This window comes from Symphodus melops, assembly GCF_947650265.1.
Source record: "Symphodus melops genome assembly, chromosome: 21".
Taxonomy (NCBI): Eukaryota; Metazoa; Chordata; class Actinopteri; order Labriformes; family Labridae; genus Symphodus; species Symphodus melops.
Genome location: NC_136711.1, coordinates 6098219 through 6115181, shown reverse-complemented (window position 1 = coordinate 6115181; position 16963 = coordinate 6098219). Strand labels below are relative to the sequence as shown.

The following is a 16963-nucleotide window of genomic DNA, read 5'->3' as shown; positions in this document are numbered from 1 at the left end:
GAATTAAAATTGTTTGTTGGTACTTTGATAACTAAGTTTGACCAGCTATATGATCTTTGCTTTCTTTATTATTCAGAGTCAGCTATTACAAAAAATGATTTATTTGCAAGGCATACAGAGTTCTTATCAGAGTCAAAGTGACATTAGTAATATATATATATATATATATACCGGTGTATATATACATATATATATATATATATATATATATATATATATATATACATTTACACATACACATTATATATATATATATGTGTGTGTGTGTGTGTGTGTGTATGTATATATATATGTATGTGTATGTATATATATATATATATGTATGTGTATATATATATATATATATATATATATATATATATATATATATATATATATATATATATATATACACCGTAAATTCCGGACTATTGAGCGCACCTGGATATAAGCCGCACCGGCTAAAAATAGGTAAAAAAATGTATTTGTACATATATAAGCCGCACTTGATTATAAGCCGCAGGTGTCCACGTTATAACAAGAGCTATTTACACGGAAAGACGTGACACAAAAACATTTTTTTTAACTTTTAATGAAATACGTACTACTGGTAACATCCGCAAATATGAAGCCTAGTGGAAATCCTTTATCAAACAGTGTCTGTAACGCGGCTGATGAAAAAGATTACCGTAATATATTTCACAGGAAAAAGTCCATCCATTCACTGACTCAGAAAGACTTCATTACTCACTTCCTCAGTCTCTTTTTCGTTGTCGCTGTCAGTGTCAACTTTACGTGCAGCAGCTCTATTTCCTTCTTTGACAGCCAGTTCGATCGCCTTTAACTTGAAAGCTGCATCATATGTATTTCTCCGTGTGTTTTCCATGATGAGGGTGCGTGCATAAAGCGCAAAATGACTGATATTAAGATCCGATGTGACGAAGTCAAATGTTTTTGCGGCACAAGCTCATTGTCCCGCAAGAAAAATCCATAAATAAGCCGCATCGTTTTAAAAGCCGCAGTGTTAAAAACCGCGACAAAAAGTAGCGGCTTATAGTCCGAAATTTACGGTATATATATGTGTGTGTGTGTGTGTGTGTGTGTGTGTGTGTGTGTGTGTGTGTGTGTGTGTGTGTGTGTGTGTGTGTGTGTGTGTGTGTGTGTGTGTGTGTGTGTGTGTGTGTGTGTGTGTGTGTGTGTGTGCGTGCGTGCGTGCGTGCGTGCGTGCGTGCGTGCGTGCGTGCGTGCGTGCGTGCGTGCGTGTGTGTGTGTGTGTCAGTGTGTCATTTCAAGGGACTACATTCCCCAGAGATAATGTGAAGATGTTGTTAGAAGCATTCTCCAGGAACTGTAATCACAAAGCCTCTTAAGAGTTGCTCCTAGTTGCCTTTCAAATTTTGCCATTTTCTAAGAATTTGACCTCAAAGTAAAGACTAGATCCTTGTGAAGATGAGTTATTTAAAAAGAGTGTTAGCCCTTTAAAGCATTCCAAATGTGTGAAACTATTAGGAGTAGTGCGGAGGACTTTTAACAGGCAAAAGTGGTGATGGGACAAATGAATTTAGGCATTGGTGCTTGTCTAGAGTAAAGGTGGTTGTGTCAAATGAAACTGTGCTCAGAGTATCGTTTCCAGAAAATGACGTAACCAATGACAAACAAGGCCTCGGTTTGGACAGATCATGTCATTGGTTCATTCACCGTATCGCATCCTCCAAAAATGTTTCAAGTATTGAGGAATCCCAGCTGTTCTCCATTGTAGAGGAAGTTGGCTTCAGGGAGCTCATGCATGTAATTGGATCCCAACTATATTCTCCTCAGTAGAAAGGTCTGTGTGCGTGAACAGAGCCAAGGTGTTCATTTTAATGTTGGTCATCATAACAGCTCTTCTTTTCACCCTCAGGCTCTGAAAGCCATTGTGGATTACAAATATCATGAGGCCAAGGAGAAGGCCAGAGAGTAGATCCAGAAGGCTCGTCCATTAACCAGCTGTTGGATGACGCCATAAGCAGCAGCAGCAGGAGGAGCTCAAGTGTGGTGGCAGATTTGGTAATTGAAGTGGATCGATACCTGGCAGAAATGAATATTTCCAGAGATGAGAATCCTTGTTTATTGGCAGGGACATAAAACCATGTATCCTTATGTGTTATGTGTATCCTGATCAAACAGAACTCCTAGGTTCCTAACAGTTGGAGTCATGGTACGGGACAACGATGCTAGTGTAATTGCACTCTAGTGTACAATTTATTATAGCTGTGGTTATATACTGCTCATAAACATTAAGGGAACACTTAATCATACATCAGATCTTGATAAAGAAATCAGTCAGACTGAAAATCTTTGCTATTGAATATATTATGTTATCCTTTACTTGGAGAAACATTTTTTGAAATGGTACGTACTAATTATAATGGATTGTAATATGTGATTTTTGGATTAAGATGAATCTTCTAGTGTCTGCTAAAACGACACCTCCCTTATTATTCACATAGAACTCAGATTCAGTTTGACTAGATTGAAAACATCAAGGCTGCGAATATTAATATATAGGCCTATATAAAATACCAAAAACAACTTGCATTAGTCATGGTACGGGACAACGATGCTAGTGTAATTGCACTCTAGTGTACAATTTATTATAGCTGTGGTTATATACTGCGCATAAACATTAAGGGAACACTTAATCATACATCAGATCTTGATAAAGAAATCAGTCAGACTGAAAATCTTTGCTATTGAACATAACAGTATATAATTTGTGCACAATATGAAATTACAATGAAATGAAAGTCATTAACCTATTGAGGGCTGGATTCAAAACCACACCGAAAATCTAAGTAAAATGTTTGAATCACTGCCTGATCCAACTTTGCGTGATTTTGATCACAGCACTTCATTGTCTTCATTTCCTCCCACATGCCTGTATGCATTCCCAACAGCCTCTGGGCATGCCTGACACTGGAGTCAGCGGATGGTGTACTCAGGGATTTCTATGCTCCAGAGACAGGAAGCAAACCTTGTGATCAAATGTATAAATAAGCCACCCTGGTGAATTGGGCTACCTGGCCAACCTGATTTGGCTGCAGTTACATTATGCTACCAGTAAGGACACCAGCAGAACACAAATCTTGAAAACAATCAGTCAAGAAGTACTTTCATTTGCACTAAAGCATGTGAACTTGATTCACAATCACTTGTTCTTCCTAAATAGTCAGATTGATATCCTCAAAGTTTAACTTGGTATTAAATAATGGAGATTCATTGTTTCCTTTTTTTCAGTGGAGGACATTTCACAGAAAAGATATCCAACACAATTCCCACAGGGAGCAATGTTCCATGATTGAGATGATTAAAATCGTTGTGCCATTGTAACCAAGGGTCCTAAACACAAAATTCACTATCTTTAAGAGAAATGTGCCTGCTGACGCTGTAAGGGGGTGGACTGGAGACAAAATGTACTCTAGTATGCCCAGTTAGTCTTAAAAAATAAAATCTTACATAATTTCAGATGGATTATACTGGAGCCATCTTTCTAAATATGTTAAGAGATTGAGTTTGTGTGACTAGCAGAGCAGTGAATGATAAAATGGTACAATTAGAGCCTACCTTGATTCATTCAAGGAAACTTTAAGTGCCTTTAGTCTCTTATGGCAACTAGCCTTACCTTGTCCAATCTAACTGAAATTAAAGTTACATGGGACCCAGTATGCTAAACCTGTCCAAAGTTATATGAGAATAGGGGTCTCGTAATCCATACTAAAAATGTACACGAGCACTGACAATAGGCTACATGAAGAAATGAGTGTGGGTCCCGTCAATACATAAACGTTCCAGATATTTTCATGCATCATGTTGAACGGTGGTCGTTTTGCACTGTAGGAGGAGAGAGTGAATGCAGAAGCAACATGGAGTCGTTCTCAGATAGTTTCATTTATGAGTGACTCTGCTGCAGCAAATGTACAATATTTACTTTCTAACCTTCACAAGTTCCTCTCCAGGTTTAAAAGTTTTGTCATCTAAACTTCCGGTTTTCAGCGCTGGAAACTTTTGATCTGCCTTTGGACGAGTTTTCATTCACGAGCTGCTTTGCATTTAAAGTGTAGCCTATGGTTGAATGTGGGTGCGTATTGGAAGAAACGGGACAAGTCTCGGTGCGTGTAGTTCCAGGTGGAGCGAGATTTACAAAGGGAACATTTGCGTGAACCGTTTTATAAATGAGACACCAGAGCTGTTGGCAGCAGAGCATGTCATTTAACTCTTTTATTTAAAAGCAGAGACAAGGTAAATGCAGACAGATGCAAATTAACTCTTGCATGGATCTAAAACCGATTCCCTACTTCGTCTTACACAAAAAGAATGTTGTTTCCACTTCCCAATGTCATTTTAAGGTTGCCAGACATCATGATGCGAGTGCCGCTGACTGCCGTTAAGAGGTTGCTGTTGCCAGACGTCATGATGTGGGTGCCTTTGACTGATGTTAAGGGGTAGCTGTTGCCAGACGTCATGATGTGGGTGCCTTTGACTGACGTAAAGGAGTCACTGCCGTCCGCAGTCATGTTGCCCACGTTGCTGCCGTCCGCCGTCATGTTGCCCCTGTCAGCAGTCATGTTGCCTCTGTCGCTGCCATCAGCAGTCATGTTGCCCCTGTCAGCAGTCATGTTGCCTCTGTCACTGCCGTCAGCAGTCATGTTGCCCCTGTCAGCAGTCATGTTGCCTCTGTCGCTGCCATCAGCCGTCATGTTGCCCCTGTCAGCAGTCATGTTGCCTCCGTTGCTGCCGTCAGCCATCATGTCGCTGCCGTCAGCAGTCATGTTGCCGCCGTCAGCAGTCATGTTGCCTCTGTCGCTGCCGTCAGCAGTCATGTTGCCTCCGTTGCTGCCATCAGCCGTCATGTTGCCTCCGTCGCTGCCATCAGCCGTCATGTTGCCTCCGTCGCTGCCATCAGCCGTCATGTTGCCCCCGTCAGCAGTCATGTTGCCTCTGTCGCTGCCGTCAGCAGTCATGTTGCCTTTGTTGCCGCCATCAGCCGTCATGTTGCCTCCGTCGCTGCCATCAGCCGTCATGTTGCCCCTGTCAGCAGTCATGTTGCCGCCGTCGCTGCCATCAGCCGTCATGTTGCCTCTGTCAGCAGTCATGTTGCCTCTGTTGCTGCCGTCAGCCATCATGTCGCTGCCGTCAGCAGTCATGTTGCCTCTGTCGCTGCCGTCAGCAGTCATGTTGCCTCCGTTGCTGCCATCAGCCGTCATGTTGCCTCCGTCGCTGCCATCAGCCGTCATGTTGCCTCCGTCGCTGCCATCAGCCGTCATGTTGCCCCTGTCAGCAGTCATGTTGCCTCTGTCGCTGCCGTCAGCAGTCATGTTGCCGCCGTCAGCAGTCATGTTTACTTTGTTGTTACCGTCAGCAGTCATGTTTACTTTGTTGTTGCCGTCAGCAGTCATGTTGCCCATGTCAGCAGTCATGTTGCCGCCGTCGCTGCCATCAGCCGTCATGTTGCCCCTGTCAGCAGTCATGTTGCCGCCGTCGCTGCCATCAGCCGTCATGTTGCCTCTGTCAGCAGTCATGTTGCCTCTGTCGCTGCCGTCAGCAGTCATGTTGCCTTTGTCGCTGCCATCAGCCGTCATGTTGCCTCCGTCGCTGCCATCAGCCGTCATGTTGCCCCTGTCAGCAGTCATGTTGCCTCTGTTGCTGCCGTCAGCCATCATGTCGCTGCCGTCAGCAGTCATGTTGCCTCTGTTGCTGCCGTCAGCAGTCATGTTGCCGCCGTCAGCAGTCATGTTGCCCCTGTCAGCAGTCATGTTGCCTCTGTCGCTGCCGTCAGCAGTCATGTTGCCTCCGTTGCTGCCATCAGCCGTCATGTTGCCTCCGTCGCTGCCATCAGCCGTCATGTTGCCCCTGTCAGCAGTCATGTTGCCTCTGTTGCTGCCGTCAGCCATCATGTCGCTGCCGTCAGCAGTCATGTTGCCTCCGTCGCTGCCATCAGCCGTCATGTTGCCCCTGTCAGCAGTCATGTTGCCTCTGTCGCTGCCGTCAGCAGTCATGTTGCCGCCGTCAGCAGTCATGTTTACTTTGTTGTTGCCGTCAGCAGTCATGTTTACTTTGTTGTTGCCGTCAGCAGTCATGTTGCCCATGTCAGCAGTCATGTTGCCTCTGTCGCTGCCATCAGCAGTCATGTTGCCGCCGTCAGCAGTCATGTTGCCTCTGTCGCTGCCGTCAGCAGTCATGTTGCCTCCGTTGCTGCCATCAGCCGTCATGTTGCCTCCGTCGCTGCCATCAGCCGTCATGTTGCCCCCGTCAGCAGTCATGTTGCCTCTGTTGCTGCCGTCAGCCATCATGTCGCTGCCATCAGCAGTCATGTTGCCCCCGTCAGCAGTCATGTTGCCTCTGTTGCTGCCGTCAGCCATCATGTCGCTGCCGTCAGCAGTCATGTTGCCTCCGTCGCTGCCATCAGCCGTCATGTTGCCCCTGTCAGCAGTCATGTTGCCTCTGTCGCTGCCGTCAGCAGTCATGTTGCCGCCGTCAGCAGTCATGTTTACTTTGTTGTTGCCGTCAGCAGTCATGTTTACTTTGTTGTTGCCGTCAGCAGTCATGTTGCCCATGTCAGCAGTCATGTTGCCTCTGTCGCTGCCATCAGCCGTCATGTTGCCCCTGTCAGCAGTCATGTTGCCGCCGTCGCTGCCATCAGCCGTCATGTTGCCCCTGTCAGCAGTCATGTTGCCGCCGTCGCTGCCATCAGCCGTCATGTTGCCTCTGTCAGCAGTCATGTTGCCTCTGTCGCTGCCGTCAGCAGTCATGTTGCCTTTGTCGCTGCCATCAGCCGTCATGTTGCCTCCGTCGCTGCCATCAGCCGTCATGTTGCCCCTGTCAGCAGTCATGTTGCCTCTGTTGCTGCCGTCAGCCATCATGTCGCTGCCGTCAGCAGTCATGTTGCCTCTGTTGCTGCCGTCAGCCATCATGTCGCTGCCGTCAGCAGTCATGTTGCCGCCGTCAGCAGTCATGTTGCCTCTGTCGCTGCCGTCAGCAGTCATGTTGCCTCCGTTGCTGCCGTCAGCAGTCATGTTGCCTCCGTCGCTGCCATCAGCCGTCATGTTGCCCCTGTCAGCAGTCATGTTGCCTCTGTCGCTGCCGTCAGCAGTCATGTTGCCGCCGTCAGCAGTCATGTTTACTTTGTTGTTGCCGTCAGCAGTCACGTTTACTTTGTTGCCGTCAGCAGTCATGTTGCCCATGTCAGCAGTCATGTTGCCTCTGTCGCTGCCATCAGCAGTCATGTTGCCCCTGTCAGCAGTCATGTTGCCTCTGTCGCTGCCATCAGCAGTCATGTTGCCCCTATCAGCAGTCATGTTGCCTCTGTCGCTGCCGTCAGCAGTCATGTTGCCTTTGTCGCTGCCGTCAGCCGTCATGTTGCCCCTGTCAGCTGTCATGTTGCCTCTGTCGCTGCCGTCAGCAGTCATGTTGCCGCCGTCAGCAGTCATGTTTACTTTGTTGTTGCCGTCAGCAGTCATGTTGCCCATGTCGCTGCCGTCCGCAGTCATGTTGCCCATGTCGCTGCCGTCCGCCGTCATGTTGCCCATGTCGCTGCCGTCCGCCGTCATGTTGCCCATGTCGCTGCCGTCCGCCGTCATGTTGCCCATGTCGCTGCCGTCCGCCGTCAAGTTGCCCATGTCGCTGCCGTCCGCCGTCAAGTTGCCCATGTTGCTGCCGTCCTCAGTAATGTTATGGTTGATACTTGGCTTTTGATGTTGCAGGTAGATAGGACTTCCCTTGTTTTTGAGCTCTTTGTGACTGTTCTTGCGAGTCTCATGGCCACTTAAGGCCATAGCTTCCACTTCATTGGTGTCCATTTGTACTTAAAGGGAAGAACAAGAAGTTAAATCAATGAAGTGATTTTCTGACAAACTGGAAGTTACTAGGGCTGGGTGATATGGCTGAAAGTGTGATTTTTTTTCATATACCAAACGTTATTTTTTTCTAGTAAAATTTCTCTATTGGGTTTGGAGTGTAAACTGCCCGCATTTAAAAAAAAAAATGCACTTTGCAGGTTCTGCCTAAAGTATACAGTTAGTAACTTTAGCAAAATACAGCAAACTCTTTACCACATGGGAAGTGAATGAGGGAGGAGGATGTTAATTGCCGGAACACGACAGGCCCAGCGAAGTTAAGATTAATAGGATGTATTTTTCAAACAACCGTTTCTAACAAAACTTGTGTGATGAGGAGACATGCGCCAAAATATTTTAATTAGTAATTCAAAGCCAAGTCCACACATACGGATATTTCTGAAAACCCAGTTTCCCCCCCTCAGTTTGAAAAAATTCCCATCCACACCAACCGTTTTTAAAAATACCTCAGTCCACATGAAAACACTCACATGAGCATGTCCGGCCAGTAGGTGGCGACAATAGCCGTTTCATTCACATCCAACACCATGAAAGAAAATTGCGAGCATCCACAGTAAGTATCTTTTACAGAAGGGGTGGGTTGAAAACGATTAGGCGTAGTATATTCATGCGCTGCCGCACGGCCCTGTCATGGTGAAGTAACGCAAGGTTGCGTTGTAGACATGCAATTAAACCTAACAGCAGTAAACACATGCAAACAAACCGGTAGCCCGCCATCTTAGTTATGACGCATGCTCAACACGCAAGTCGACTTAATGACTCTCATATTACAGAAATCTCAGTTTTAGCGTTTTTTTACTGGTCAGACAAATACAAGTAAACGTAGTTTTTAAAAAGCTTCACCTGGAATCAGTTTCTCAAAGTTTTCGTTTATAGTGACCAAAACTTTAATTTCAGTTGTCGTGCGGCTGAGAGGCCAAAAGGGAGAGAAAAATACTAAGTTTTCAAAAAAAAAAAATAATAATCCAGATACGAGTGGATGGGGCCTAAATTTCAGTGAGGCAGTTTTTTTGCATTTGAATGCGACGTTGCTCACCTTCTTTTACACGTTCCGCCAACACGGAAAGGGCCTTCTTTATGGAGAGCTCATTAGAAGGCAACTCTGTGGCAAACAAAAACAAACATCGGAAAGTAACTCACCAAAGATTTAGTCACCGATATTCTCACCCACCAGTTTGTTCTCCTTACCATTATGCCATCTTTCATCTGTGTAAGCAGCTGGCCAACAAAAACCTAGAGACAAAGGATTTGGTATTAATCAAATGGGCACGCTACTTAATGGCACAACATACAAAAGAAGAAATATAAACACCTTTGGCAAGCCAAACAGTCATGACACAAAAATGAAACACCCAAAAAGCTCCCATCACTGCAATCACAAAGAGACAATGGTATCTGCTGGACTTGCTTGACTTTAAATAGCTGATCAAGCAAGCGCTTCAGCTGTTGCCAATCAGCTGAAATTGTGTGTGTGTGTCTCTCTCTCTTTCTCATAAACTTTACAAGACAAGGAGTGGATATATTATTAATGATAAATCTTAATCACAGTCCATTGTCCATTACTGACATAAAATTGGCATCAACGTGTCTCTTAAGCTTCAAGGGAAAAGCAGGAATTCTTAAATTAAATACAGATTCCTTTGTATTAACTCTCTGTGTATTGGAGTAAACTAGCACACCTGTGGTTACTTAAACTCCTGCAGTCACCCCTCTCTGCTTCTCCTGCACTAACTGCTCTTCTCCTCAGGTAACATGCAGTTTGTTTGAGTCTTTGTCTTCGTTTGGAAATGAAGAGTTTAACTAAATTAAGATTAATTTGGCTAATTAAGAATTGTTTTGGGAGACACTTGGGTGAATAAAGAATTATTTACACTTTAACCTTCTGTGTCTCTCATGTTTTGTTGTGACCTGCTGAGCCGGGTCATGACAATTGGATGCTCGGTTATTTCGGCCGTCTGTATAGTTTGGTGCCTGAATTAAAATTGTTTGTTGGTACTTTGATAACTAAGTTTGACCAGCTATATGATCTTTGCTTTCTTTATTATTCAGAGTCAGCTATTACAAAAAATGATTTATTTGCAAGGCATACAGAGTTCTTATCAGAGTCAAAGTGACATTAGTAATATATATATATATATATATACCGGTGTATATATACATATATATATATATATATATATATATATATATATATATATATATATATATATATACATTTACACATACACATTATATATATATATATGTGTGTGTGTGTGTGTGTGTGTGTATGTATATATATATGTATGTGTATGTATATATATATATATATGTATGTGTATATATATATATGTATATATATATATATATATATATATATATATATATATATATATACACCGTAAATTCCGGACTATTGAGCGCACCTGGATATAAGCCGCACCGGCTAAAAATAGGTAAAAAAATGTATTTGTACATATATAAGCCGCACTTGATTATAAGCCGCAGGTGTCCACGTTATAACAAGAGCTATTTACACGGAAAGACGTGACACAAAAACATTTTTTTTAACTTTTAATGAAATACGTACTACTGGTAACATCCGCAAATATGAAGCCTAGTGGAAATCCTTTATCAAACAGTGTCTGTAACGCGGCTGATGAAAAAGATTACCGTAATATATTTCACAGGAAAAAGTCCATCCATTCACTGACTCAGAAAGACTTCATTACTCACTTCCTCAGTCTCTTTTTCGTTGTCGCTGTCAGTGTCAACTTTACGTGCAGCAGCTCTATTTCCTTCTTTGACAGCCAGTTCGATCGCCTTTAACTTGAAAGCTGCATCATATGCATTTCTCCGTGTGTTTTCCATGATGAGGGTGCGTGCATAAAGCGCAAAATGACTGATATTAAGATCCGATGTGACGAAGTCAAATGTTTTTGCGGCACAAGCTCATTGTCCCGCAAGAAAAATCCATAAATAAGCCGCATCGTTTTAAAAGCCGCAGTGTTAAAAACCGCGACAAAAAGTAGCGGCTTATAGTCCGAAATTTACGGTATATATGTGTGTGTGTGTGTGTGTGTGTGTGTGTGTGTGTGTGTGTGTGTGTGTGTGTGTGTGTGTGTGTGTGTGTGTGTGTGTGTGTGTGTGTGTGTGTGTGTGTGTGTGTGTGTGTGTGTGTGTGTGTGTGTGTGTGTGTGTGTGTGTGTGTGTGTGTGTGTGTGTGTGTGTGTGTGTGTGTCAGTGTGTCATTTCAAGGGACTACATTCCCCAGAGATAATGTGAAGATGTTGTTAGAAGCATTCTCCAGGAACTGTAATCACAAAGCCTCTTAAGAGTTGCTCCTAGTTGCCTTTCAAATTTTGCCATTTTCTAAGAATTTGACCTCAAAGTAAAGACTAGATCCTTGTGAAGATGAGTTATTTAAAAAGAGTGTTAGCCCTTTAAAGCATTCCAAATGTGTGAAACTATTAGGAGTAGTGCGGAGGACTTTTAACAGGCAAAAGTGGTGATGGGACAAATGAATTTAGGCATTGGTGCTTGTCTAGAGTAAAGGTGGTTGTGTCAAATGAAACTGTGCTCAGAGTATCGTTTCCAGAAAATGACGTAACCAATGACAAACAAGGCCTCGGTTTGGACAGATCATGTCATTGGTTCATTCACCGTATCGCATCCTCCAAAAATGTTTCAAGTATTGAGGAATCCCAGCTGTTCTCCATTGTAGAGGAAGTTGGCTTCAGGGAGCTCATGCATGTAATTGGATCCCAACTATATTCTCCTCAGTAGAAAGGTCTGTGTGCGTGAACAGAGCCAAGGTGTTCATTTTAATGTTGGTCATCATAACAGCTCTTCTTTTCACCCTCAGGCTCTGAAAGCCATTGTGGATTACAAATATCATGAGGCCAAGGAGAAGGCCAGAGAGTAGAAGGCTCGTCCATTAACCAGCTGTTGGATGACGCCATAAGCAGCAGCAGCAGGAGGAGCTCAAGTGTGGTGGCAGATTTGGTAATTGAAGTGGATCGATACCTGGCAGAAATGAATATTTCCAGAGATGAGAATCCTTGTTTATTGGCAGGGACATAAAACCATGTATCCTTATGTGTTATGTGTATCCTGATCAAACAGAACTCCTAGGTTCCTAACAGTTGGAGTCATGGTACGGGACAACGATGCTAGTGTAATTGCACTCTAGTGTACAATTTATTATAGCTGTGGTTATATACTGCTCATAAACATTAAGGGAACACTTAATCATACATCAGATCTTGATAAAGAAATCAGTCAGACTGAAAATCTTTGCTATTGAATATATTATGTTATCCTTTACTTGGAGAAACATTTTTTGAAATGGTACGTACTAATTATAATGGATTGTAATATGTGATTTTTGGATTAAGATGAATCTTCTAGTGTCTGCTAAAACGACACCTCCCTTATTATTCACATAGAACTCAGATTCAGTTTGACTAGATTGAAAACATCAAGGCTGCGAATATTAATATATAGGCCTATATAAAATACCAAAAACAACTTGCATTAGTCATGGTACGGGACAACGATGCTAGTGTAATTGCACTCTAGTGTACAATTTATTATAGCTGTGGTTATATACTGCGCATAAACATTAAGGGAACACTTAATCATACATCAGATCTTGATAAAGAAATCAGTCAGACTGAAAATCTTTGCTATTGAACATAACAGTATATAATTTGTGCACAATATGAAATTACAATGAAATGAAAGTCATTAACCTATTGAGGGCTGGATTCAAAACCACACCGAAAATCTAAGTAAAATGTTTGAATCACTGCCTGATCCAACTTTGCGTGATTTTGATCACAGCACTTCATTGTCTTCATTTCCTCCCACATGCCTGTATGCATTCCCAACAGCCTCTGGGCATGCCTGACACTGGAGTCAGCGGATGGTGTACTCAGGGATTTCTATGCTCCAGAGACAGGAAGCAAACCTTGTGATCAAATGTATAAATAAGCCACCCTGGTGAATTGGGCTACCTGGCCAACCTGATTTGGCTGCAGTTACATTATGCTACCAGTAAGGACACCAGCAGAACACAAATCTTGAAAACAATCAGTCAAGAAGTACTTTCATTTGCACTAAAGCATGTGAACTTGATTCACAATCACTTGTTCTTCCTAAATAGTCAGATTGATATCCTCAAAGTTTAACTTGGTATTAAATAATGGAGATTCATTGTTTCCTTTTTTTCAGTGGAGGACATTTCACAGAAAAGATATCCAACACAATTCCCACAGGGAGCAATGTTCCATGATTGAGATGATTAAAATCGTTGTGCCATTGTAACCAAGGGTCCTAAACACAAAATTCACTATCTTTAAGAGAAATGTGCCTGCTGACGCTGTAAGGGGGTGGACTGGAGACAAAATGTACTCTAGTATGCCCAGTTAGTCTTAAAAAATAAAATCTTACATAATTTCAGATGGATTATACTGGAGCCATCTTTCTAAATATGTTAAGAGATTGAGTTTGTGTGACTAGCAGAGCAGTGAATGATAAAATGGTACAATTAGAGCCTACCTTGATTCATTCAAGGAAACATTAAGTGCCTTTAGTCTCTTATGGCAACTAGCCTTACCTTGTCCAATCTAACTGAAATTAAAGTTACATGGGACCCAGTATGCTAAACCTGTCCAAAGTTATATGAGAATAGGGGTCTCGTAATCCATACTAAAAATGTACACGAGCACTGACAATAGGCTACATGAAGAAATGAGTGTGGGTCCCGTCAATACATAAACGTTCCAGATATTTTCATGCATCATGTTGAACGGTGGTCGTTTTGCACTGTAGGAGGAGAGAGTGAATGCAGAAGCAACATGGAGTCGTTCTCAGATAGTTTCATTTATGAGTGACTCTGCTGCAGCAAATGTACAATATTTACTTTCTAACCTTCACAAGTTCCTCTCCAGGTTTAAAAGTTTTGTCATCTAAACTTCCGGTTTTCAGCGCTGGAAACTTTTGATCTGCCTTTGGACGAGTTTTCATTCACGAGCTGCTTTGCATTTAAAGTGTAGCCTATGGTTGAATGTGGGTGCGTATTGGAAGAAACGGGACAAGTCTCGGTGCGTGTAGTTCCAGGTGGAGCGAGATTTACAAAGGGAACATTTGCGTGAACCGTTTTATAAATGAGACACCAGAGCTGTTGGCAGCAGAGCATGTCATTTAACTCTTTTATTTAAAAGCAGAGACAAGGTAAATGCAGACAGATGCAAATTAACTCTTGCATGGATCTAAAACCGATTCCCTACTTCGTCTTACACAAAAAGAATGTTGTTTCCACTTCCCAATGTCATTTTAAGGTTGCCAGACATCATGATGCGAGTGCCGCTGACTGCCGTTAAGAGGTTGCTGTTGCCAGACGTCATGATGTGGGTGCCTTTGACTGATGTTAAGGGGTAGCTGTTGCCAGACGTCATGATGTGGGTGCCTTTGACTGACGTAAAGGAGTCACTGCCGTCCGCAGTCATGTTGCCCACGTTGCTGCCGTCCGCCGTCATGTTGCCCCTGTCAGCAGTCATGTTGCCTCTGTCGCTGCCATCAGCAGTCATGTTGCCCCTGTCAGCAGTCATGTTGCCTCTGTCACTGCCGTCAGCAGTCATGTTGCCCCTGTCAGCAGTCATGTTGCCTCTGTCGCTGCCATCAGCCGTCATGTTGCCCCTGTCAGCAGTCATGTTGCCTCCGTTGCTGCCGTCAGCCATCATGTCGCTGCCGTCAGCAGTCATGTCGCCGCCGTCAGCAGTCATGTTGCCTCTGTCGCTGCCGTCAGCAGTCATGTTGCCTCCGTTGCTGCCATCAGCCGTCATGTTGCCTCCGTCGCTGCCATCAGCCGTCATGTTGCCTCCGTCGCTGCCATCAGCCGTCATGTTGCCCCCGTCAGCAGTCATGTTGCCTCTGTCGCTGCCGTCAGCAGTCATGTTGCCTTTGTTGCCGCCATGTTGCCTCCGTCGCTGCCATCAGCCGTCATGTTGCCCCTGTCAGCAGTCATGTTGCCGCCGTCGCTGCCATCAGCCGTCATGTTGCCTCTGTCAGCAGTCATGTTGCCTCTGTTGCTGCCGTCAGCCATCATGTCGCTGCCGTCAGCAGTCATGTTGCCGCCGTCAGCAGTCATGTTGCCTCTGTCGCTGCCGTCAGCAGTCATGTTGCCTCCGTTGCTGCCATCAGCCGTCATGTTGCCTCCGTCGCTGCCATCAGCCGTCATGTTGCCTCCGTCGCTGCCATCAGCCGTCATGTTGCCCCCGTCAGCAGTCATGTTGCCTCTGTTGCTGCCGTCAGCCATCATGTCGCTGCCGTCAGCAGTCATGTTGCCTCCGTCGCTGCCATCAGCCGTCATGTTGCCCCTGTCAGCAGTCATGTTGCCTCTGTCGCTGCCGTCAGCAGTCATGTTGCCGCCGTCAGCAGTCATGTTTACTTTGTTGTTGCCGTCAGCAGTCATGTTTACTTTGTTGTTGCCGTCAGCAGTCATGTTGCCCATGTCAGCAGTCATGTTGCCGCCGTCGCTGCCATCAGCCGTCATGTTGCCCCTGTCAGCAGTCATGTTGCCGCCGTCGCTGCCATCAGCCGTCATGTTGCCTCTGTCAGCAGTCATGTTGCCTCTGTCGCTGCCGTCAGCAGTCATGTTGCCTTTGTCGCTGCCATCAGCCGTCATGTTGCCTCCGTCGCTGCCATCAGCCGTCATGTTGCCCCTGTCAGCAGTCATGTTGCCTCTGTTGCTGCCGTCAGCCATCATGTCGCTGCCGTCAGCAGTCATGTTGCCTCTGTTGCTGCCGTCAGCAGTCATGTTGCCGCCGTCAGCAGTCATGTTGCCCCTGTCAGCAGTCATGTTGCCTCTGTCGCTGCCGTCAGCAGTCATGTTGCCTCCGTTGCTGCCATCAGCCGTCATGTTGCCTCCGTCGCTGCCATCAGCCGTCATGTTGCCCCTGTCAGCAGTCATGTTGCCTCTGTTGCTGCCGTCAGCCATCATGTCGCTGCCGTCAGCAGTCATGTTGCCTCCGTCGCTGCCATCAGCCGTCATGTTGCCCCTGTCAGCAGTCATGTTGCCTCTGTCGCTGCCGTCAGCAGTCATGTTTACTTTGTTGTTGCCGTCAGCAGTCATGTTTACTTTGTTGTTGCCGTCAGCAGTCATGTTGCCCATGTCAGCAGTCATGTTGCCTCTGTCGCTGCCATCAGCAGTCATGTTGCCGCCGTCAGCAGTCATGTTGCCTCTGTCGCTGCCGTCAGCAGTCATGTTGCCTCCGTCGCTGCCATCAGCCGTCATGTTGCCTCCGTCGCTGCCATCAGCCGTCATGTTGCCCCCGTCAGCAGTCATGTTGCCTCTGTCGCTGCCGTCAGCAGTCATGTTGCCTCCGTTGCTGCCATCAGCCGTCATGTTGCCTCCGTCGCTGCCATCAGCCGTCATGTTGCCTCCGTCGCTGCCATCAGCCGTCATGTTGACCCCGTCAGCAGTCATGTTGCCTCTGTTGCTGCCGTCAGCCATCATGTCGCTGCCATCAGCAGTCATGTTGCCGCCGTCAGCAGTCATGTTGCCTCTGTCGCTGCCGTCAGCAGTCATGTTGCCTCCGTTGCTGCCATCAGCCGTCATGTTGCCTCCGTCGCTGCCATCAGCCGTCATGTTGCCTCCGTCGCTGCCATCAGCCGTCATGTTGCCTCCGTCAGCAGTCATGTTGCCTCTGTTGCTGCCGTCAGCCATCATGTCGCTGCCGTCAGCAGTCATGTTGCCTCCGTCGCTGCCATCAGCCGTCATGTTGCCCCTGTCAGCAGTCATGTTGCCTCTGTCGCTGCCGTCAGCAGTCATGTTGCCGCCGTCAGCAGTCATGTTTACTTTGTTGTTGCCGTCAGCAGTCATGTTTACTTTGTTGTTGCCGTCAGCAGTCATGTTGCCCATGTCAGCAGTCATGTTGCCTCTGTCCCTGCCATCAGCAGTCATGTTGCCCCTGTCAGCAGTCATGTTGCCTCTGTCGCTGCCATCAGCCGTCATGTTGCCCCTGTCAGCAGTCATGTTGCCGCCGTCGCTGCCATCAGCCGTCATGTTGCCCCTGTCAGCAGTCATGTTGCCGCCGTCGCTGCCATCA

The 16963-nt window shown here is 45.5% G+C and overlaps 1 long non-coding RNA gene across 1 annotated transcript; it reads right to left on the bottom strand.

Moving 5' to 3' along the window:
• Window positions 1–7667: 7667 nt before the first annotated feature.
• On the bottom strand, window positions 7668–9288 carry LOC306817284. The gene is made up of 4 exons (XR_013778009.1): window positions 9184–9288; window positions 9060–9104; window positions 8908–8973; window positions 7668–7819 (listed from the first exon to the last, which is right to left on the bottom strand). It is a non-coding gene; the product is annotated as an uncharacterized lncRNA (long non-coding RNA).
• Window positions 9289–16963: the final 7675 nt, after the last annotated feature.